Below are 26,007 nucleotides of genomic sequence, written 5' to 3' on the forward strand. Positions count from 1 at the left end.
TCAAGTTATATTTTACATGAGTCACTAAGTATCTGGATTTCTTTGGTAATGTTTTTCTCCAGTTGGAATTGTATCCCAAGTCCATGCACTTTTTCTACTACTCATAGGAAACCTTCACTCTCTCATGCAAACTCTATGGGAAAAGCTACTAGAAAAAAAAAGACTAACAAAAAAATGAACAGAAAAACCCAATACAATGATTGTGAGTAGAAACTTGAGACAATTGTCTCATTTATAATTACTGACACAAGGTAGCTGCATGCTTAGCTGGATACCAGATACTCCAGTAACACCATTCATACACAATCCTGAAAGACATACATATTTCTTCAAATAAATGTAAAATGCAGAATCCAAGTTTGCAACATTTTACACTTCCCTCTTCCCTGAGTCTCTTAGTTAGTCTGATCCATCTTGCCACCTTGGTATTGGCAAGACACCTCTAGTCTGAGCACTGAAAAACTTGAGCTAACATGAAGTCAGTTCTCCCGTTCCTTGATGTGGTTACGCAGTGATGCAGGAGTGAGAGGGCTTAGCACCAGACTGTCCCCTTTTGGCACCATTATATGGTGTAATTCATAACAGTGGCCAAAGCTGGTGTGTAGTCAGACAGAGAATTAGGTAGTTCCACATGAAGCCCACATTCCCTTCTTTTGCTGCTCCTGAAGGAACATGGGCATAGCAGAAAATGTAGGCTCATATTTTCCATGCTTTTTGAATATAATCATTGGCAACATTTAAAATCTGTGACTATTTCTAGCTTGTCAGTAAAGCTTAAAAAAATGATCTAGCCACCTCAAGAGAATGCCTTTATTATGCTATCTCCTGAACCAAGCAGTTTCAGCTCATTGGGATTCAAGTAATTAAATGCTCGAGCAACCCCTGCAAGTCTAGATGGGAACGCCTGGATACACAATCAAGTACAAAGTGAGCAAGGCAAATGCTGTTCCAACTTCTGCTCCTTGCCATCTGATAGCCAGTTTGGTCATTCTTTACTGCCCACTGGAGATAGTTACCATTAGAGAGGGAACACTGATGAATCATCTTTACGTATGGCAGCGCTGTTGAAATAGATCAGACACGTCGTCATTTTTTTGCTTCAGCAAACTTAATCCACAGCTCTGGAAAATACTGCTGAAGTTACCCTGGCATAAGACAAAGCTCTTGGATTCTTCAATGAGTTGGCATCTGTGAATTATTTGCCACAGATGCATAAATCTTGGCAGCATCACTTGATCTGAACTTTGAAGAGCAAGGCTGAGAGTACATTTCAGAAGGCAGCGCCACTTGTCCTTTAAAGGTTGAGATGTGATTCTAAGATAACACAAAAATTTTACAGATGAGATTTTTCAGTACACTTGTAATTTTCAGGTATTCAAACCATAACATTTTTCCCCAGTGAAAATCATGAGACATACCACCATAAACAAACATTTATAGAAAATTCATTAAAAGGGTGTTGCATCATTTAAGAATCTTGACTATTAATTCTTTAAGCTGGGTTACCAAAAGTAATTTTTAGGCATTTTTTTCCTTGAAGCGTGATAAGCTACCAGCTCCTCCACATGGTTTGTTGTAGGTACCTTGCACCACAGCAAAGCAGACATGACTAATTACAGCCCAGGGCACTCCCCTTTAGGTTAAATCTTTAGCAAGCTTCGGCCTTTATCCCTTCCTGAAGGTGAGAAATCTTGTCCTTCTCTATATTACCTTGGAAACATTCAACCTTTCTCTTCCCACTTTTCCTTCCAAGATAAATACAGACAGGTGCCACTAGGTAAAGCAAAATGTCTTTTTTAAAATATGTATATATGCTAAAGCAAAATAATATATGGCACATATATATTATTAATATTAGGTATCATTAGGATTACATGCACACTGCAGCAGAATGTTTCAAGGCAAACTTTCCTTTTCTCATAGAGATTGTTACTGTTTAAGGAAATTGCAAAATATTCTTTCCCATATCCCAGTCTTCCCAACCAGTAATCTGGAAACACATATAAATAGGACAAATTAAGCCTCTGTGAACACCTCTCCTGGTGCTGATTAACAAATACTCGCTGATCTAATATTCAGTAAATACCAAGTTTTTTGCATTACTGATTTTTTTTCCTGTTTTCAAAGTGAAGTATTGTTTCCTTGGAAAGTGATCTTTTAGTTAATCTGGGAATTTGCTTCCCTTCATCTATGACTCTCCACTAAGTTGGTCATGAATTTTCACGTGTTTTAATGCGAACACACATTTCCAATGTGCATTTGCACTAAAATAATAGAAATAGAAGTTAGATGAAAAGAACTAATTAAAGTGAGAAGGCTACATTTCTTCATTATGCTAGGGGCTGTAAAATTATAGACTAGGAAGAAATGTTTAGGAAAAATAGCATTAAATTTACCCTTATGATCTTTATGCTGAATCATTTAGTCAGATTTGGCAAACTAAAACATACAAATTTACTAAGATAACACATAAATGCAGATCTCCAAAGTTTAACACTTGTCAGTGTCCTTGTCCTTTTTGAACTCATTTGTATGCAAAAGCCCATAGAAATGTATGACAAATGACAATGTTCACCACAATTTATTCTTAGTAAAAAAAAAAAATTCACTTGCTTTAATCTTATTTTCCAATAATTTCAAGAGACGTTCCCTTCTTCCTGTATAACAATTAGATATTGATACCTAAACCCTTTCCCCTCATTAATTAATATTTATGACATACCTCTAATTCAGCCACTTGTTTTCCATGATAAATAATCCTGGTATTTTTATTATTTTGTCATATGAAGTCAGGTTTGCCTTCCTGTTCTCCACATGCTGTTTTGAGCTGTAACACTCCTTTTCGGAGGTGGGGTAAGTGCATTATCACAGCATTCAAACTCTTGTACTAGAAACACCCAGATTGGTGTAAATTGTGGATTTTTGACTCCTCAGAGAGCTGAGAGCTTCACAGCAGCACAGGTCACTCATGGTGACAGTTTATTTACAGTTCATCAGGGCTGCAAATGCATATACTTATGCATCTATTTAAAAAGACATACACAAAACTGGGACTATCTACTGCCTGGCCCCGTGTTATCTAATTGTTCAGCACACATCTTTGCAGCCTGCTTGGCATCACCATATTTAATTTTCCAATTCATCCCTTTCTCCAAGGTGAAAATATGCCTGCATATTAAGCACTCTAAATCCCAAACAGAGGACCTGGAGCCTCATCGATAATGAATTTCCATTATAAAGCCTAGCCTCCTAATGATTTATCATCCAACAAAGACACCTCCTAATGATAATTTCCTGTTTTTCAGGAAGCCCTGTGTTTCAGGGCTAATTTACATAACTAGGTAAATGACACTGACTGTATCACCTGTGTCTGTCACATAGCAGGAGAAATCATTTCCCCTTACAAAAAAACCTATTGACTTTCGTTTGCTGCATCATATTTATTCATGGACCCACTCATTAATTTTCTTTAATTTACGGCTCCTAACAATTTTATTCTCATGGAAATTTGATTTACTTGTTTATATTAACTAGGATAGCTCTGGCATTCTTCTTAGAAGTTTCTATCATACTTAGCACTTTCTTTCCTTCGGTACTAAGGATGATACAATGAATATATTGCAAACCACAGTTAGCAGTTCACCAACTTCATATTTATGGGTGAATGACATCTGGCCCTGGCAATTTATTCCTATTAATTTTTAAAATTTGTTTTAAAACCTTTTTAGTGAGGTTTCATCTCGAGACAGTTCTTGTCCCCTTCCTCTGTAATGAGAAGTTCCTTCTGCTGTGGAGCTTCTGATCTGTGACACAGGTTGCCTTGAGCTGTGACAAGTATATCATCTATACATGAAGCAGAGTTTTACAGCTCAGCAGAAGCTGGGAGCTGCTGTCTTCCTGAGGCTACCTGTTGGGCAAAATCCTGACTTTGTGCTGCATTGATCCTGGCCAGCAGCTAAGCCTGCAACCATTCACTCACTTGTTCTCACACCTCCAGTAGGATGGGGGAAAGAATCAAAGAACAAAAACCCACAGATTGAGATAAAGACAGTTTTGTAAGTAAAATACCACAGTGGCTGCTATGGAGAAAATTAACTCCATCCCATCCAGCCAAGGTTCAGTTTTGTAAAAGACATCAACCCTCAGGTGCAGAAGAGGTCAGAGACTGCCCTGTGTGGCTCCAAAATTGACTTACCACAGGATACAGGAAAGCTGGTGGTGTCTCAAGGAAAACTTGGTTAAGGAAAGGCGGAACACAGTAGACAAAGGGAACAAAAATGATGTGAGAAGACGTGTAGGAAGTGCTTCAGATGCTTTAGCAGGTCTTCCTTTGCAGCCCTTGGAGAAATCATACTGGAATAGATAGATATTCACCCTGCAGCCACATGCTAGATTGATGGATGTTTCCCTAAGAAACTGTTGCCCATGAAGAGCTCACACTGGAGCAGGTTTATCCTTAAAGACTGCAGCCCATGGGAGGGGTCCATGCTGGAACAGGGGATAGGTGATGTTAAAAGAAAAAGCAGAAAGGAGCTGTTATGGATTGACCACAACCCTCCAACCTCCTACAATGCTAGGAAGGGGGAAGAGACAGAGTGGGGAATGAAGGAGTGAGGTTGAGCCTGGGAGAAAGGGATGGGGTGAAGAAAAGTTGCTTTAGTTTTTGTGTTTGATTCTCACTATTCAATTCTAATTTAATTTGAAAGAAATAAATTTTTACAATTAACTAATATCCTCATTAATTACGTAATGCCACAACTGTTCTGCCTGTATCAGTAATTAGCAAGAGATCTCCACTTTACATAAGTGCATAAGCTTTTCTCTCTATTTTCTCCCCCTATTTTTCTGAGCAGGGACAGTGAGAGAGAAGTTGGATGTGTGCCAGGCAGCCAAACAAGATCAAATCACTCCTTGTGAAGACATTTGAGCATGAGGAAGGTTCACCAATTCTTCCCCAAATGGCTAAATCCAGGGATGACTTTTTACAAGACCTGAGCCACAACAGTTTCTCCACACACAAGCCTCCAAGATATTCTAGTAGGTTTAGAATAAGTTTGGTTATTTCCTCCTTTCTTTAACCTTCTTAAAAGCCTTAAAAGTGTGGAGGAGGCAGAAGCACAAGTTCCTGAAGCTGCAGGTGAATGTGCTTACATGGGCCTGGGTGTTAGGCTGGGTGGGGAAGGCCTCCAAAGGACACTGTGGCCACAACTTCTTCTTGTCATTGGGGTGTGGTGGCCTGAAGAAGGAAAAAATTATATCCCATGGTTGCCTTCACAAACTGGGCTTGCTCCCAAGGACAAAAGGAATGAGCAGCAGGAACTGTGAGCCCCTACCTTGCACAGAGACAACACAAACATTTGTTCTGGTGACAGCAGCTCATTTCACTTCTGTGGGAACTCAGGCAGAGGAGGAGCTGGTGTGGTTTTTTCCCAAAACCAAAGGGATCACGTACAGGATCAGCAGCAAGAGACAAAGTTCTACCTCTTGCTGTTCTCAGTATCATATTCTCACCCCACACACCTGTGATAGACATGATCTAGCTTTTTATGATCCTTGGTCATTCATAACTCCTATTAAAAAAAAGAGCCAACAAATAATAAAATCAGAATCCAAGCACTACTGCAACAAAAAAGTTAACAAATATAATACATTTCTTACACAGCTATTGTTGACCCTCTCCCCTTGTAGCAGAGAAAAACCCAGCTTTCAAAATTGTGATGAATATGTTGCCAATATAATGATCTTCTAACATGCAAAAAAGAGGCCAGGAAATGATTTAAAATGCCATAAACTTCCTCAGAACAGGTTTCCTGCTGATATGCCTTTCTCCCCGAAGTGCTCCCCATGCTCTTTCTGAAATATTCATTGCCCTAATGATTTCTTCAGGCACTGCTCCTATACATAAAAATTAGTTCCTCCTATCAAGAAAGAAGTAATTCCAAGGGAACTGTTATGGGAGAAATCCACAGGATCCAGAAATGCATGCAAAAAATGTTTGCTTTTCTTTCTTTGCACCTAAGGAGTTGATTTTAACCTTTATTTTTGGAAGTGTCACTGTTACTGTTATCCATGTGTTTACAAGTCAGAAAACATATTTGTAATTTACTCTTTTTAAATTTTTTTCCCTATAACTGTTATACATCTGTTTTATCCATGATCTGCCTTATTTCACGGACTTGTATTGTGCCCTTGCAACACTGCAGGACTGGATGCACTAGGATTCACAGGATCATCCATTCTCCAGACACTTCTGCAGCTCTCAGAGCAATTCAAAACATATTTATTCTATCACTTAAACTGAACCCTTTTCTCCCCCCTTAACTTACATATTCATTGTGGATTTAGAAAGTGATTCCTTAACTCCTGACACCTGTAACACATGGCAGCTGTTTTGTAGTGTAGCTTGCTAGATAAGAGAATATTTCAGTAACTCAAGAAACGCAAACCTCAGAGTCCAAGTGTCCAGTCCTGCACTCACCTGTTCTGCAACGAGGTTTGGTTCTGCAAGAGGCTGAACCATGGTCTAAAGCTGCAAATGCAAGATGTAGCTGGGGCTGTGTATTCTGTTCCCATTTGTTAGAGGTGGGGCAGTTACCTTCTGTTAATTGAAAGTTTTTCTTTATCCTTTCCACAACCAATTCTCCCTCCAGGAGATATTTTCTGTTCATAGGCTACTGAGTGTCACTGCATGACTGATAAAATTCCATCATCCCATTGGGAAATGCTCCACCCACGAGGAGAAGCCAAGCATTCCTACCTGGATATGCTCTGAAGTCTGGAACACCACAGCAGCCTTTTCCCACTGGATTCCCAGAGGAGCAGCTGTCTTCTCCACTGGATTCCCAGAGGAAGACAAGGCCCATCTACACCACCACTGGACTTTCAGAGGAAAACTCCACCCTTCTACAGGATCACTATTCCCACAGAACCACACCTGCCACTGCAGGAGGGCTGCAGCCACCATTTCATGGGACTGCTGCCACCACCCTGACCCACAGGGTGTCAGGTCCTATTCTGACTCCGTCAGTGTTGTTTTGTATTACTGCATTTTTTTTTCCTAATAAAGAGCTGTTATTCCTACTCCCATATCTTTCTGTGAGAGTCCCTTTAATTTCAAAATTATAATAATTTGGAGGGAGGGGGTTTCTATTTTCTATTTCAAGAGAGGCTCCTGCCTTCCTTAGCAGACACCTGTCTTTTCAAACCAGGACACATGGCTCAAGAGCACTGCATTCAGCTGTGCACCTTGAAGACATATTCTACAGTCCAAACATTTCACTTAAGGGAAGTTACTGCTCTATGCACAGCTGTTAAGACTTCTGCACATTAAATTTAATGAAATGAAAGTAAATAGGTGGCCTTCATTAAGATCTGGTTCAAGCAATAGCATACCAAGTCTTGCATTGCTCATTTGGGGGATGAAATGAGTGCAGTAGAAAGCGCAAAGAGTACAAGACTAATACCAGCCAGGATGGATTTGAACTAGAAATTAGCAGTGAGGAGCATGATTACACTCACCCAGAAGAGAAAAAGTGACCTAAAGGAGAGCCACAAACACACATCTCACAAGTGTTTCATTGGTACAGGAAACAATCTGCTCCATTCATTCTACAGAGGCTTCAAATAGCTCATGGTGGAAGGAATACAAGACAGATCTCTAATTCCAGGAGCAAGCAGGCACATTTAAATAATCTTGTCTTCTGTTTTTTTAGCAAAACAAGGGAATGGATACTCACATGTTCTCACAATTTCTCCAGGGTTATGCTGCACCATTAGTAATCTTTTGAGCACGAATTAAAAATCCACAAATCACAGAAATTTCATACAGGACCGGGGATCTCACTCAGTTATTCTTAATTATTAGAAATGTAAAGAAAAAATAAAAGCTAAGCTAACACCGATTTCATCATAAATGATGGCACCATATGCAAAATAACCTCATAAGATTATGACCAAAAATAATAGACAGGTAGATACCAAAAATACCTAGACCTTGAAAATGACTAACACACTTCTCCACCACAGATTTTGCAGATAATCGCCATTGAAATGTTAATTATTTAAAACCTCACATTCCCACTGAAAATACAGATATTTGATATTTGATCAACTTTTGTGTTTGATAAATATTGGCTAAAAAGTAATCTATTAGTTTGAAAATATATTTCACTTTTTTTTTTCTTTTTTTTTTTTTTTTTTTTTAGGGTAACATAAAGCTAATTTTAAGCATTTAATTTTAGGAGACAATAAGAAAGTTTAGAGCCCTAGGTCAAAAAACCAAAACTAATCAGAAACAAAATAAACAACAAGAAAGAAATATATATATATATATATATATATATATATATTTATTTATTTATTTATTGTTTTTTATATATATATCTCAATCATATATATATATATGTTGTATAGTAGGAAAAGAAAAAAATATTTGGTGATGAAATAGGCCATTATCAACCGTAGACAGAAAAGTCAGAAGCAGTGGTAAATAAATATACATCTGACAATTGCAATCATACTTGATACAATGTAAGAGGATATTTCCACATGAAATAAAATGGTATAGTAAGAACAGCAAGTTTAATACAGTGCTGGGAAAAAAGAAAAAATTTTTTAACATAATGAGGGAATATGATTTAATATCAGAATCTATAACCTTTAAAAAATATTATTTTTTAACCTGGCTGAAATGGTTTTATTCAAAAAAATAGCTGGAGAGTTCATTCCAGCTATCCCAGTTCATCACCTTGACTTGGATCAAGGATCTGAATTAATCTGAGAAAGTGTTAAAGGATTTTAAAAGTCAAAATCAAATTTTGATATTAGAAAAAGTTTCTGATAAAGATATTTCTTGGAGTACTAAGCAAATACTACTTTGTTTCAGACTTTACACACAAATAAAAAGCCATTCACTCAAGATGCTGTGATATCAAAACCAGAAATTTAATGGTAGTTGTGAGATGTGGGTCTTATAAAAAAATACAGGACTGTTACCTCTTTCTGGACATGACCACATGCCTATGTTGGTATATTCCATATGGCAATAGAATATACCAACATTTCTTAAAAATGTTTACCTTATTTTACTTTCATCTTTGCAAGATTTTTTAATAAAAAATTAACACGGCACAATACATGGAATAAGAGTTGAATAACTAGCAGATCTCTAAAAACCATAATTGATTCTAGAGTGTAAATACATTAATAGGAACATCCAGTAAGGATAAATCTATCATCCAAAATTATTGAGTCATTTTATCAATAGTCTGTGTGATGCCTGGTGATGTCTGTAGGTAGTGTGAAGGTTACAGAACAATAAGTAACAATAATAAAAATAAAAAGACCTGCTACACAAAGTATAAATTTACTGATGGGGATATTGTTGAAGCAACACTGTGTATAAATATGGCAAAATACAAGAAAATTCACTTGGAATAAGGATTGAAGATTTTACCTTGCAGGGCAGAAGAGTTTGCTCTGGAAAACATCAACCAAAGAAAGGCTACTGAGTCTTTGCAGGGTGCAACTTTGAGCTCTAGTGTCAGTGATGCAGGTAAATGGAAGAGTTATTGGTTAACTTGGAATTTGCTAGAAAACTGCAGCACATATGTATTCTTTGGGAATTGCCTAGTGCATGCATGTTTGGAAATCTCACAGCCTATCTTTTTTTTTATTATGCTCAGTGTGTTCCACTGGAAAATGCCTCATATTTCTGTACATGTGGTAGCTGTTGTGGCTTCCTACATTCATCTTATGACCCACTTCCACGTGAAGGCTGGAATCCTCCATTTAGAATTGGCTGACACATGCCTGAAAATCCTGGCCAGAAGAACAAGTTCTCCAAATTGACAGGACAAGATGTCCAGGTAGAAAGAGAATATATAACGGGAGAAACAAAATGAAAATCAATACCTAGCTTCCTTGACCCAATAAGCTGTAGACCTGGGAGGTATAAAAAGTGAAACAAAATAAGGAACGTGGTTTTGCCTCTGGGGACAAGGTGTCTACAGGTGGCAGAAGGATAACATGTACCACCACTTGGTACTCATGCTTCAGGGATAGATTTTAGTAGAGCTCTAAGAAGCTCCCCAAAATAACTCAGAGAATCATGCCATAAATGCAATCTGGTTTGTTTACTATGGAGAAAATAATGTTAAAACTTTCCAGAGTATGCAGTGTACTTAGACTTTAAAGTAACCTGAAAATCTGCAGTATCAGAATTCACAATACATGAGCTGAAGAAGCTAAAAATTTAGTAAATTCAGCATCCAAATAAGGAACAGTTTCCAAGTATTGAGAGCTAATAATTCAGCCTGGAAGACAGCAGACTCACTCTTGCTTGGAGTACTTAAGATTTCAGTATGCTTTAATATATCTTTTGAAGATGGCTGTGTGGTATGTGTATAAGGACTGCTGGCAACTTTATTGGATTAAATAATTCAACTAGCATGTAATATGAACCATGCAGTATCATAGGACCAAATTCAGAACTTCCCTGATAAAAAGCTGTGCTTTCAGTAATGACTTCTTTGTTGTGTTCTTAATATTTGAAGCATTCTGTGGCAGAAGGAAATCTAAGCCAATCCTGAATTTAGAGGTAAAGTCACACTTCAATTGCCCCAGTAGATCTGGCAGTACTGAAGGTTGTTAACCATTCTCATTTTCATGACCATGATATTACAAAATCAAACCCCCTCACAGCTGACAAGTTAAAAGAGTGAATGGCAATAAACCATGGTGCTGCTCAAAATGATGAGCTGGTTCTTCCACTGCAATAAATCAACATTATTTCCTTAGCAAATGGAGCCTTAGATTTATGCCAGGTAAGGGTCTGACCAGCATGTAGTGTGTTGAAATCTGGAGAAACCGTTTTTCTTGGTTGCAATGTTCATCATAAAAGCACAGTAAAACATTCAGAAAGGTTACTTAATACATTGTCAAAGTAAATGCATCTCTGTAAATCAGAGTCAGCATGGCTATGTCTCTGGTGATACTAGTGTTGCTAAGGTAACTACTAATTTCCACCCTAGAGTAAATATTACATAAAGTTGACAGCTTATTCAATTTTATGTGTTAGACTTTGGGGCAGAGCATGTCTTTTATTTCCTCCTGTGATATTGACCCCGCTTCACTTGTGCACCCTCTTGGCTGCTTAAAATCTTTTATCCTTTAACCTTTATCATCCACCAAAAAAAGTATCAAGGTAACAGCCAGCAAATCTGATCCCTCTGGTCTGCTGCTTTCTCACATGCTTTGCCTTTTATTTCATGTCAGGTTATGAGTCAAATTTCTTGACTTGTACCCTGAAGCTTAGAAACAGCATCTCTAAAATACCATGTAGCCAGTTTCTAAGTAAAGACATACAGCTGCTATCAACCCAGTTTCCCCCACTTAATTTGAATCTCTGATAAGCAAACCCTTTTACACTTGTTGGAGTTTTTGGTGGGCAGCTGTTAGCACCTTACGTGTTTGTAGGAACTCCTCTAAAGATATCATTTTAAATGCGAAGTGTTTGGTGGCAAGGGCATATTAAACTATTCCTTCCCCGTCTCATGGTGCACTTTGCTTTCTACTATGCTGACACAATCATTTACTACTCTGTGTTACAGCTCTGATTAGGATTCTCTCTTAAAAATAAAAAAAAAAAAAGCCTTCCCTGACTGCCTTTTTTATTAGCCTAAATCAATTTCCTGATTGGGTTGAAAGCAAGCGCTATAAACAGACATCCTGACATAGCTGAGGATGTTTGTCTGCATGGCAACAGGAAAATGGGGATGTGAGGGGAGAAGGGTGAGGAAAATGAAATCTAAAATTCTACTTTTCCTACACTCATACTTAGGCATCTCAAACCCACAATATGTATTTTTGAACTCTACATTTACAATTTTCTTCCTCACTAAAGAAGATGCTGGACTCCAGCTTTCTTTAGGTCTTGCCTCGGCTTTTGATGACATGGTCTGAATACACCCAGGACACATACTCAGAATGTGCTATTCAATATAATGCAGCTGTAGCTAAATTAAAACATATCCTTTGAATTTCATGGAGTGACACTGATTTACACCAGCAGGGAAACTAACTTAAGGAGATGCAACTGAACAGGGCAACCACCACCTGCACACCTGTCAGGCCTGTTCAAAGAAATGCTGAATAGCCACTGGCCTGTAGCTGCTACATGAAATTACTTTTTAATAGAATCAGTTTATAAGAGGTTTAATCTCCCTTGGAAATGCAGTGCAAAGGGAAAAAAAAGTCAACCCCATATTTACAATAAAACCCCTTCCTGTCTTTTGCAAAAAATAAGTTTACTTTATGAAATACCCATGAATTTCTATACTCAATGAGAAATAGAAGGGAAAAAAGCTTATTTTTTGTTGATATTTATAGAAAACTAAATAAAAAAGATAATTTTCCAACTATGGAAATAAACTGGCCTAAATTCCTGAATTTCATACCTTTAACAAGGCTGCATGGAAGAAGGCTTGAGCTAGTTATTTATACACTCACATCCATACATTCATCACATTTATGCTGCTTATTTTGAGAACAAAAGAACATAGGACATATACTAAAAGATATGGCTTTGACAGCTTGCCAGATGTCTTGCATTCCTCTGAAACAGGGAGCTAATCACTGCCTCACACTAAAGATGCAATCCTAAAAACATTAAACTGCAACAGTAGGAACGTGGGACTGAAAAACTTTTCCACCAGCTTCAGAAAATGTTTAAGTTCTATGTCAGAAAAGTATTGCTTTTGGGAGAGGCAGATCCCCAATTCCAACCTCAGTGATGGAATGCAACATCTTTATTTTTGAGAGGAAATACCATGGACTCTCTCAAGGAAAACAGCCAGGCAAACTGCCTTTAGTTTGCTTAGCATTCCAGAGTGGCTGAGGTCTAGGAATCAATTAAGGATTCCAGAAAGCTCCTGGGAGGAGCGCAGGCTGTGTGTATTTATTTGCACAACCCCTCTGCACTCCTGGGTTTTTTGTCTGAATGGTTGTTTTCTATGCCTGTTTAGTCTTTGAAGTCCAAACCAATAACAGAGATGATTTTATTAAGGGGACAGATGCCCTTAGGAAACCAGACTGGAATCATCATTGCCTTTGACGTAAATTTATGGAGCAGTTGTCAGATGGTAATGACTTTCAGTCATCACCATGTCTGAATCTGAGGCTGTGAATTGGGTAATAATGGACTTGATGTTGCATCACCAGTTTCCTGAGCCATATAGTGTCCTGCATCCATCTTGGAAAGAATAGATCTCAATGTTCCTAACAAAATGCTAGAAAATTAAGATTCTCTTTTCAATGTCCATCTAACGTGCACAGACTGAAGGATCAATTAAGATTCCTGCAGTCATGCTTGACTTTTAAATAGACTTTCAACATAAATTCTCCTTCTTTTGTAATTTTTGTGATTATAACAGCTAAAACATCCCTTTAGAACAAAACCAAAATTAAAAATAGCCCCAAATTTTAGACCAATGATTTTCATCTCTACAAAGTGAGCAGAATCAAGGTCAAAAAAAGTAATTTGTGAATTCCTTAGGCTTTAGGCTGCACTGTCACAAGAAAATGGACACAGATATTTGCACCTTGTGCTGAGTTTCTCAAAAATTATTCAAATAAATAGATTTTTCCTTCTTGAAGAAAATAAATTAAAAAGGATTTTTTAAAAAGGAATATTTAAGTCTAACTTCATTTTATAGCACAAGCTATGTACAGCCAATGATTTTTTGCAAATTAACTTATAATTCTTGTTTATTGACATAAACAAGAAATTATTAATTTAATGTCTTTTAAATTAACCTATTTTGAAGGGCACCTTGGTGTTCATGTCTTGTGACATACCTTAAAGAGTGACGCTGAGGGACAAATGACCATAACCAAAATTACAATGATCCTCAGGGAGTATGTCACAGCATGAAACAAAATTATCAGAAGACTTTTAAATACATCCTAAATTATTTGAAATTATTAAGTATTTCCTCTTAGGATGACTGTAGTTTTGCTAACAACTGAAACATGTTTTAAAACTATGAATTTCTTATACCAGTCTGCGACAAGAAAACCTGCATTAATGATGTGAGTAGCATGTAGGAGATCAGCATTAAGCTGGTTAGAAGATTAATGTGCATGAAAAGGTCAAAACTAAAATAGAGTTAGTCAAATGTAAGAAACTGGTTTTATCTGATCTAAGACAGTAGGACTACATATTGGTTAATTACTATACAGAACAGGAGTTTCTCCATTTTATCTCTAGGGATAACTGCAACCCTTAAAAGAAAGTATTTGGAAACACTTGGTAGTGTTCCAGGATGGAAATTTTGAAAAGTTTCTACCACAGGAGCCATACATAAACTTGTGCAGTTTTCAGTAAATGAGTGGCTAATGCTTCCTACCCAAGTCTTTCCAAAAGACAAGACTCCATTTTATCAGCAGGACATAAATTAGGCTGAGCTCCATTCTCAGTTACACGGTAAACAAAGCTCAGCTGTATGTGTGTTGTGCTGCTTTGCTACAATTTGTCTTTCAGAGACCTAAAGACTTTCTACAAGGTTTTGTGGAGGGCAGTAATTGTGGTGGTTCCTGTCCTACATTGATACAAACAGGAAAGTGTGTCCAAAACCTTATTTGTACCTGTATCAAACAATTATCTTTTTTCCCCCTTAGGAAATAATAGATGTGACCATCTAACAGGCCTTTTCTAACATTGTAAACTTGAGTCCTGGAATTCTGTGATCACCACTTGTCCTGTTGTCATTAAATGAGTGAAGTTAAAAAGACTTTGGGAGTTGTCTGTATCCAGCTCCCTCCTCAGTGTAGAGATAATTCAAATTTAGCCTTCTCTGGAAATGGAGAATCCAAAACTCTCTGGGCAACCAGGTCTGGTGTTCAACCATCCTTACAGCAAGGAATTTTTTTAATCTTAGATCTAATTACATTTTTCCTTCCTGCAGCCTCTCTTCACTGCCTCTTGCCCTTTTGCTGTGAAACTCTGACAGAAGTCTAGCTCCATCTTCTCTATAAATCCTTTTTAAGAAGTTGAAAGTGACATTTAGATCTTCCTCTAGCCTTATGTTCTTCAGTCTGCCACTACTGAGCTCCATGACATTTCTGTCAGCCCATTTCTTGGGGTTATTGAATTATCTCTGAAAGACAGTCCTTCTCTCCAACTTATTTGTTGGTCCCAGCACTGGTGTCATCTGTAAACTTGATGAGGATTTATCATCATTCCCACCACTCTGCTCATTAATAGAGACATTAATCAGTATTTGCCCCCGTATCAGCTGCTGAGGAATGCCACTAATAATCACATGCCAGTTGGACTCCACACCACTGATCATATTTGGCAGCCTAGCAAGTTTTCCATCTGTCCAGCCTATTTTTACCACTTTGGCTGCAGAAATACTACTATGAGAGACCATGCCCAAAGCTCTGCTGCCATCAGAATAAACAACATCCTGTGCTCTCTCCTCATCCACCAAGCCATTCCTGTAATCTCCAAAGGCAATCAAAGGTTTGTAAGACAAAACTTTCCCTTAGAGAAGGCAAAGTAGATAATAAGTCAACATGTTGTGGGTATTTTGTATCCCTACAAACAGTAAATCAGTAGAATTTGCTCCATAGCCTTATTCAAGGCCAAAAGTGGACTGAGTGGCCTGTAATTATACGAATATTTACCCTTGCTTTAAATGAGTTAGATTGATTTGCCATTTTCTGATAATTTGTGACATTCTCAAATGGCCACAGCCTCTCCAAGATGTCAGAAAGAAGCCTTGCAATGACTTCAGACTGTTCCCTCACCATTCTTGGCCATTTCCAGTCCCATAGGTTTATGCTTCTCCCATTTTCTTAAGCTAGCCCTTCCCTGGTCCTCCTCTACCATTATTAGCCTTCATTTACAGGGACTGACTGGGCACAGGACATGTCAGGGGCATGAAAGCCAGCCTTGCCACAGTAAAGAGTGAACCAAAGAGGGCAGAGAGTGTCTCCATAGCCTTTGTGATTACATTGCCTATCCCAGGTCACTTTTTCATTATTTATCTTCTAATAAATTGAGGGAGAAACAATTATATTCTTTGTTAATTTATATAGCCAAATCACATAAACATTTTTATTGCATTTACACACCAGCTGTGAACAAATCTGAACTGCTGTAGTAAACGACTTCATTTATACAGTATTTCAACATATATAATTAAACTTTTTTTTGGTATCTTTTGCTTACTCTTTGCAACCTTGCAAAGTAACCCCCAGCCTCTGATAATTCAGTAAGGTAGCCATTTTTGATCCACTATGACTTTCAAATGTTTTGATTCTCTGCATAAATTTTTTATTCTACACATTTACTGCTCAGGCTTAGCTAGAAACAAAACAAATTGCTCCAGGATTACTTAAACAGAAAGTTCTTAAGCTAAAGAGATCTATCCAGACAGCAAATCAACCCATGATAAAATAGCAATTTTCTTATTCAGGCAGGTCAGTAATTTTGTGTGTACTGTGAGGCTGGGAATAACAGCTTCATACCAGGCATTAACCTTAGGTCTCTTTGCAAAGTTTTCTTCAAAGACCTGTAAGGCTAGCTGTTATTGTCAGAAATTGTTCTTATGAATCAGCACAGACACAATTATACTGAGTAAAAGCAAAACTTCTCCTTTTAAAGACTATAAATGTTTCAAAATCAAACTTTCAAACAAACAACTCAAAACAAACAAACAAAAAACAAAACAAAAACCAAACACCAATAAAAAACCCAAAAAAGACCAAAAAGATAACCCCAAACCAAAAAGCCCCACCAAACCAAAACCAACCTAGTAAAATGCCATTTGAAATTGCCTTGGGAACGATAAATGGAAACTTTAACGTATGCTGTGGCTGTGCTTACAGACTGGCTTTAATCCTGTGATTTTCCTTTTCCCTACAATACTAGTGCCATTCAGAACACACAATAGACACTTTACTCTTAGTAACAACCAGTCAATACTTTCTTTACTTCTTCTAAGGATACATCCCTTTGTTCAGGCTTTATTTACTATGCACTCTATAAATCTGCTCTGATTAGCATCACACAAGGACTCTGTAAGAGCAGGAGGAAGAGAAGTGCATTCTTCCTGGCACCTCTCAATAGCTTCAGAATGCAAGTCCTGCAAATACAAACGTTTTCACAATACATGTTCCAAATTATCCACATAAATGACACTGGAATACATAATTCCCTCCATACATAACCTTCCTTTCAAAAACTAGTATATTTCCAGAACAAAAAAATCCTCATTTTAATCTCTAAAAGAGGAACAGCAGGTGGTGGGAGGTAAGCAAGAACACACAAACATTTGTTCAACAAGAATAAAGAAAAAGGCAAAACAAAATGTCAAGTGGCTTGTGAGCACAGTTATTTTTTCACCTACATCCAGGTATGCAATCATGCTATATCCACACTGCACATCAGCTATGAGCCATCACATTCTCCTTGCCAGCAAAGGCAGCAGATCTTGAAGCATGGAGGTTATTCACTTTAGCAAGCTTTAAAGTGAGGGAAAAGAACATGACATATTCTCCAACCTCATGCTCAAAAAAGGCTGAAATCTTCTTCCTTGCTTGCAAAGCCCTCAGCCTGAAGATGACATGCCACAAGGTTATTTTTGTGAAAACTGGGGAGGGAATGAAGTGCTACAGCTCCTTCCTTAGTCTCACCAGGTAGGTGACATGTACCACATAACATTTTGGTGTAAGCTCTGATCCCACTGAAGTGGGAGTTTTGCCATTCACAGGAGCAAAGAAGAGAATTTGCCTAGCTCTAGGCCAAAATTAGAAAATATGTATTGGTCTAGAATATGCAATTGCCAGGAAAGGAATTTGACCCTTTGTCTGTGTTTAGATATTGTAAGATATTTGGCATGAAAAGTAATAAGCACAAGTAATAACAAGTAATAAATTATTAATTATAAAGCATCTGTCCTTTATTTCTTAATGTAATCATAAGTATATATTTATATAACATATCATACAACTTATCTACATAGATGTATATTACTTTATATGTATCATGTATTTATATGTGCATGTACTTAGGTTATACATGCTGTATATATATATATATGTATATATGTAGACTGCAATTACAGCCTACAAGAATAAGAAAGTATTTCTTATATATTAAGTTTTTGCCACTTCTGTTCATTATTTTCCCACTCCTTCCTGAACTCTATATACAAGGTAGGTCCTCAGCCATCTGGAATTCTGTCTCCTTCTTTAAGATTTTGGAGGGAGGGGGAAATAATTTTTGTTCCTTCAGCTCAAACCTCTTATGGGATGAAGTTGGTATAAGTCTTAGTAACACAGGGTGTCCTTAGCCAATCTTATTGTTGGGGGAAATGGACTCACTCACTGTGATATGTAGTGAAAATTATTGCATTCCCAGGGCAAGAAAGTCAAAATGTCTTCATGTTGTCTGGGAAGGAACTAGCAAATGAAATTTCCCTGTGGTCAGAATCAGTGACTGCAACAGAAGTCAAAGTTTGAGCCACATACTCCTTAAGTACCACCTGACACTTGACCAAAGCACTGCACTGAGAAGGTCTCAATAGCCTAAAGCAGCAGACACCTGCTGTCATGCTGTAAGGGCAATGGATGGAAGCAAATAAGTTCCTTTTCTTCTGCCTGTGTTGCTTGGTCTTTGTCAGCCTTATTAAAGTAAACAGGGGCTTTTTGCCTCCTGACAATCCATCTCACATGAAGACTGGACAGGAGAATGATTTTTTTACTGATCAAGGAACATAAAGGTCAGAGAGCTACCAAAAGGTGACAAAATGACTCAGCCATTGGAGGAAAGCAAGAGCAGTTGTAAGATGCTCTGGACTACCCTCAGTCATTCCATTATGAAAGAGTTCAGAAGAGACAAAAAAGGTAACAAAACAGTGACCACACACCCTCCAAAACATCACCTGTGCATTCATTTTCAGCACCCTGGTTCTTCTATTTTTACTAGAGTTATCCAGTTTTTACAAGTGAGTTTACCAGGTGCATCTTCCAGTCTGTATGGACAGAGCTGCACAAGGCACAGTTTTTGGGCCTCATCATCATCAGGGGTCCCTCTATTGCAGGCATCAAGATAATCCAGGAATAGAAAAAGGCTTGCAAATTGCCTGACAGATGCTCAGGTGAATAAGTAGAGGATCTGTTTGGTTTACATCAGTATTACAGGCCTGCAAGGCGAACTGCAGGGGGAAAAAAAAGCTTAGGGAAAAAATTATTGCCTGAAAATATTGCTCTCCTTTCACATGTTGTTGGTTTTACATACAGCAAGTGATATTGATCTAGTTGATAAATAATTTGCTCCATTCATCCATGCTTGGAAACATTCAATCTATTTATAACCTCTAGTAGAGACAGAGGTGTCTCAAAATTCTACCTATTTAGTTTACCCAGTATTATTAAGTAATTATTTTTAGTCATGCTATTAAAAGAATTATTTAAAAAAAAAGCCTAGAAATAATTTTATACCAAAAAAGATACATTGAAAGGAACATCTCTTTAAATAAGTACAGCTAGTTTCCAAGCTCATTCCTGATTAAAATGAAGGAGGATATTTTCTTTGATCCAAATGTTGAGATATTTATTTTCCCAGACCTGTACATAGAAGGTAGTTAAGTCAATTTTGATTATGTAGTGCAAATATTGACTTGTTCAGTTGTTACTTAAAATGTGATACCTGTCTGACATTTCCTTTCTGCTCTGGGTTTTATTATAAACTAAAGCATAATTCTTTTCCATTTTTCCTCAAATGTTCTGTATTGTTGTTAACAGTGGATTTACTACCATTACAGATTTTAAGAAGTGACTCTATCTGATTTGCTCCTGATTCATGAACTCTTTTAATTATTTCTTTTAGAAGGCACAATAAAATACATTACAGGATATTTGACAATATGACCTTTGTGGGCTACAGCATTTTTTAAAATTTCTAATCATACACTGCCTAAATGAATAAAAAAATCTTTTTATTCCTTGTAGAAATTCCAAAGTATATTAAAAGATCAACATAAATTTAATAATTCCATGTGATACAATGAAATCACTGCTTTTAATGAAACAAAGTGTTTTCAGAATTATATTACCATCTATATTTTTACAAATATCAAAGTGAAGTTACTGATGGATGTAAAAAATCAAAATCTATGATATTTGGAAACCCAGATTGTTAGTGATTAGTAAATATTAGTTCCCTAAGCACTTTGGATAGACTATCAAAAATATTAGATTTTTTCCCCTCATAATTAGGATACATTTTATCTTCCAAAATTTAAAAGTTCTCCTCTGTCATACCTGTGCTATATTCAGGAAAAGTTAATCCCATATTTTGATCTCGTCGATTATTTTCTTCTTAATCAACTAAAGGAAATATAACCCTTAAGCAATGAACTTCAAGAGCTTCAAAGCTGCAGACATTATTGGCAGATGAACTGGTACTTAGATAAGGGATTAATATATTTTTTGCATCTATGAACCAAAATAACTTTATTCAGATGTGATATATATACAGTGGTCACCCTCAAATAAGCATCTGATAGAACCTTTTTTTACAGGAACGTTTACCTTGAGGATCTAGCAGAATAGGAAATACAGGCAACCTGGACATGGCTGGAGAAGGGGTGAAAAGTGAATGAAATGTCATGCTGCCCGCCGGAGATAAAATCTACAAGCTGACCAGAGGCCACAAAGAGTCCTAATGGAAATGGGTCTGCTGATGAGTTTGTATGTTGAGATAAAAAAATGATTATTTTGCTGGCATGACCCAAAGACGGCTTTGCCAGGTGAAGGACTGAAATACATTATGGTGAGTAGATAATATGAAGTGATATTTTCACATCCATAGATGAAGATTGAGACATAGAAGACAAAAATAATTTGGAATATTTTGAAATGTTCCATCAGCAGAAGACAGATTATTCAAAAGAGAGATGTACTTCAGTATATAGGTACTGTACATGTGTAAGATATAAATTAAACCCAAAGGTGACTTATCTGAGACACACAAAGGTCAAGTTCCAAAAATAATAGCTTTACATTTTGAACTAAAATATTCTGAAGTTAAAATAATAAACAGTAGGACTGATGATAATGAAATCTAAGATATCTCTGAGTTTCTATAAGAGATCCAAAATATAGTATGAGAAACAAATGCTTTTTTTATAAATAATGCATAATCATCTAATAGTGTTTCTCTTTCCTGTAGCTCATGTGCGATGGCCACCTCTCTTTTGTCCCCATTAATTTAAAGCAAACACTGGTCCAGGGAAAAATATGCAATAACACATCTGTGTCCATTTTTCCACTATGTGCATTTTATTTCACTGTTTCCATGTTAAAATCCTGAGATCAGTTCTCAGGTCCTTCTGGTTTTCTTCCTGCTCACAAGTTATCTACAGACCACCACGTGACCTCCTTTGACAACTCCTTCTCTCAAGGGTTATGTTCTTGATAGGCCACTCTCTTTTTCCCCAGATTATGTTACTCATTATTTTCTCTCTTTTTTGTTTCTGTGGCTGCCCAGCAGGCCAATGTATATTTCAAAACTCTATCCAGGTTTCCATCCTAAGCTCCCCAGCCAGGTGGTTTCACTTGGCTTCACCTCCTGTTTTTATGCCTTCACCTGCTCTCATGCTGCGCTAATTTTGGCACCACTCCACTCACATCAAGTTAAAATCATCACTAGTCTTTTTTTTTTTTTTTTTTTTACTTTGCTGCTACAAGACTGTCTAGGAGCCACCAGAGGAGTGAAGAAGATTGCAGGTTCCTCACTTTTTAGATGCAATTATGAGGAAATCATTGCACATCCTCAATATCCTGTCTCTAGCACACACTGTTAATTCCTGTCAGCTTGAACACAAAAGGAAACAGAATCTCAGTCAGAAAAAGTTACATGAATCCAACTCCCTGAGATGGTGCCTTCTCTTATTATGCTACCTGGATCACCCTGCACTGAGTGTACAAAAAGCAGGACACTCTTACCCATGTCCTGGGTAATTCTGACCACCACCAATGCCTGCCTGTTCCCAGGGCTGTGACCTTTATGCTTCCCCACTCACCCACTTCCACGCTTTGGTGTGTGCTGTCAGACTTGGTAAGCAGAAACCCACTGGCTTTACTTCCCTCTGTCCATTTTCTCCTACACCCTTATTCAACCAGGCTTGTAAATCTGACAGAGAAATATGGCTCCACGTGAGACTTTGGAAAACATCTTCCTTGGTTTATAAGTATTCTCATTACAAGGTACACAAAGATAGCAGCAAAATTCACAGAGGAGAAGGAAAGTAATTGTAATTCCATCAAGACTTCTAATTCAAACTGCTTCAAATGTTAATAGATTTCCAACGCAGCACCAGCTAATCCCACACTGTCAATTTTTATAGTGGGAGAATCACCTGCCCTGACATGTTTAATGTGCTTTTTGTAACCAAGCACCTTGAGCCGCGATCTCATCTGTTCTCATTAAGCAAACGAAGCCTGTGGATGGAAATCCTCTGGGGACAGCTCCCACCAGGAAATATGTTCAGCCATTACCAAAATCACAGCGGAGCAGCCCCTGCCATCCCCCTCAGCCCCATGTCCTGCGTGACAGCCAACAAATCTCTGCACTTTCCTCTCGCCTCTGTGTCCCCCTGCCCTGTGCAGGGAGCAGATTGGCAATGGGGACCTGCCACAGGAGGTGACACTGTTCCCTTTGGGCCCATATTAAACCAACATTGCAGTGAGGGGCAGGAGGCACTCTGCTAATAGAGGTTTTGTCCTCGGGATGAGAAATAAAACGTTCTCTGACTTGTGGCCATTAAGAATCCCACAGTGCTTTTCATCAGGCTGGGCTTTAGCACTGCTATCCTGATCATATTCCAACACAGCTAATTGCCTTTCCCCTGCTTAAATTCTCCTGATGCACCAGCTGAGTTCTCCTATTCACCTCCTGAGCTGAAATCAGTAGCACCAGCAACACAAAGGTTGCTACTGCACCCTGCCCTGCTGATGGCTGTGCTTTAGCAGAGAGCATCGCTTCCTACATACAGAGCATTCCAAAGCCTTTGCAGAGCATCTTGATGCTTGTGAATGGTGCTATATATACACACAAAATAACCAGTCAATAACAGGAAAATTGTGCGGTATTAAAGGATTTCAAAATAAATTAGGCTACTTTCCCCACCAATCATTAACTCAAAAAAAAAAAAAGTCAGAAACAAAGCATATGGAAATTAATATCTTGGTCAGGTAAAGAAGTAAACATTTCTCTAATATAACTGAAAGTACAGATATTGATTTCTGAGCAGAAAGGGTACTGCAGCCTCTAGCAATCCTATGATTAAATCACTAGCTTCAGCTCTGGCAGCACTGTTTCCTGCAGTTAAAAAAAAACCCAAAATTAAAATATATATGTAGAGGATATCTCCAGATCCCCAGAGCTATTCCTTTGAGTAAACTGGCAAAATGTAAATATTTCCCTGAGGGATTCTGATCTAGTACAAGATTACTTGACTGAAGTTGATCATTTCAGTACTTCTTTGAACAGGAGGTGGTTTCTGCCTTTCAGACTTCATTTGTTAAAGCTCTGAATGGATATAGATTAAAAACTGCAACCAGCTTTTCTGACAGGACTTTCTGAGCACTCTGTGGGCAAACAGATTTGGTGTTTCCACAGGGTCTGACCTGAGTGTCCAGGAATTTAACACCACTCTTTCTTTGCTTTTTCTGGACTTAAACCAAGGCTTCCCACTTGGAGGCAGCAGGCACTGCTGAGATACAAAGCTCCTACTGCCAGACATGGAGAGTTTCATATAACCCAACAGCAGTAGCCACAACTGTGAAAAAGCAATGGTCTTTTAAACCTTGTAACTTATCACAAGAACAATCTGTGCCATAAATAGTGAAAGCAGAGATCTGATTTAAAAAAAACACAAACCAAAAAACCCATTGAAATTGTTGGGCTGGGTTAATTTACAAGAAAGCAAAACCTAGAGATGCCTTGGCAAAGCAAAATTTTTAATTGATCATCATGTTTCTTAGAGATTCAAGATTCAGTTCAAGAAAGTTTATTATCTTACTTGTATTTTCCCCTTTATGTGATGGAAGAACACAGAAAAAGAAAGTTTAGTAAAAAGATTTCTTCAGAGCTGCTTAAATATTCAGTGGTATACAGAGAGGTAGATTTTTTCATTTTAATTTAAAACAATGAGAAACTAGAACATTAAAATGATAGAATTTTTTATATTTAAATTAAATGAGGGACTTAAATGACAAGGCAAAGAATGAAGCACCATTGAAGCAGCAGCCCCAACAGAATGGTCTGCTAACAAGAAATTCCCTAAATATTAATAAAAAAGAGGAGTTACTGGAAATTATGTGTCTTAATTGAACACCATTTATTCCTTATAAATATTTTCTATTTAAGGCCTAATATGCATTAAATATTTATGAAATCTTTATTAAAGGAATTTCACAGTGGTGCAATAATTTTTGAATTGCTGAAACAATAGGGCAAAGAATTCCTAAGTTGGCAGATTTGATTTCTAGGGAATTAATAGTTTTTAGGAGGTTCCTATAAACTGTTATGGGTCCAGACCTATGGACCCAAACAATTTATGCCCCATGGCCACTCCTGACCAGGGGAGGGCTGTGCCCTGGGAACATGGAAGGGTCACAAATGATGCTGCCTGGACCCGCTTGCCTGTGGGATTCCTGCCAAGATGTGGTTGGGTCACTCCAGGAAACCAAAACCTATTAGTGCAATTATGATGAGCACTGTGCTATAGTAAAGAGGCTGTAGAATAAAAAATGTACACTATAGGGAGCTTGTGCTACATCAAGACTCTCTTCCTGGCAATAATATTTCATCAGGAAAATATAGTTTGTACCACCTCTCACTCTGCTTCACTTGAGGAGGTAGCTATAGTTATGCAATGTGTAAATGTGCTTTTATTTTACATCTTTCTCTTTGTTCCTTCCACTTCCCCTTCCTTTCTTACATGTTTTGTATCTCCTCATGACAGTGATCCTGTCCCAAAGGGAGAATGCTTTGCTAGTGTTTGTTATTGTTACTATCAATATGTTCAGCCAATTGTTTTATGTAAACTCTTTTTCTTCAACTTGGGAATAATTTTTTTTTAACAATGGAAAAATGTATACTATTTTTCTTATACAAGTATTAAGGTAATACATTGCAAATTCTTTTAATTTTTTTCTGAGCTTTAATAATCTACATTCTGTTCTGTTTCAAAGCTCACAGAATGGTTTCGTTACTCCTAAATACCTGTAAGCACTTCTTAAACATCTTTCATGCAAACATGAAATCATAGCTAACAGAAGTGGTGGAAATAATGTAAAATTTGGAATTTCCAGAAAGTTTTCTTCTTACAAACAGAGAGGCATAAGCAGAATAATAATGTGGCTTAATATTTATTAATGTATTTTTGCCTTGCAGATTTTGCAGTGGAATAATGCAACAGATCTTAGTAAATGCATTGAATCGCTTCTGCTATTGACCTTGTCCTGCTATCATCCATCACAGGGGAAGTTTTCTTTTGATGTACATATCATAAGCTTGTTTTCAATTTTCAGTAATATATTGAGAAAATGAAGGATACAGAGGAGTAACAGCAAATGCAACATTATTATTTTTCCCCTTTTGAAATTTCCTGAACTGCACTTTTCTATCAAAGCAGCCAGCTTTCTGGCCATATTTTTAGAAAATGCCAGAAGATGCATACTCATAGCTTCAGAAACAGGTTTTCTGGCTTTGTGCTGGTGATACAAATGTGAGGGCAGGGTTTTATCCTCACTCAGCAATCCCCTTTCTTTCTCCGCTGCTCGCAGCCCCGCGATGCGCGGGATTATGTAATTCGCACGCAGCGGGATCAGATCCCACACGGATGAGGGAGCATTTTGCTGCAGTTATTAGCTTGAAGTGTGTTTTGTCCAGCCTAGTTGACACTGCTCTGTATGTCAGAGCATTTCAGT

General features: G+C 37.6%; 1 protein-coding gene across 1 annotated transcript in view; it reads right to left on the reverse strand.

Moving 5' to 3' along the window:
• Positions 1-200: 200 nt before the first annotated feature.
• LOC115493363 (uncharacterized) overlaps positions 201-26,007 on the reverse strand; it is a 234,956-nt gene continuing 209,149 nt past the window's right edge. The window contains exon 15 of the mRNA XM_072930026.1: positions 201-1,314. The gene's annotated coding sequence lies outside the window, so the exon portion shown is untranslated. The remainder of the gene's footprint in view (positions 1,315-26,007) is intronic.

Source organism: Taeniopygia guttata, chromosome 1 (genome assembly GCF_048771995.1).
Source record: "Taeniopygia guttata chromosome 1, bTaeGut7.mat, whole genome shotgun sequence".
NCBI lineage: Eukaryota > Metazoa > Chordata > Aves > Passeriformes > Estrildidae > Taeniopygia > Taeniopygia guttata.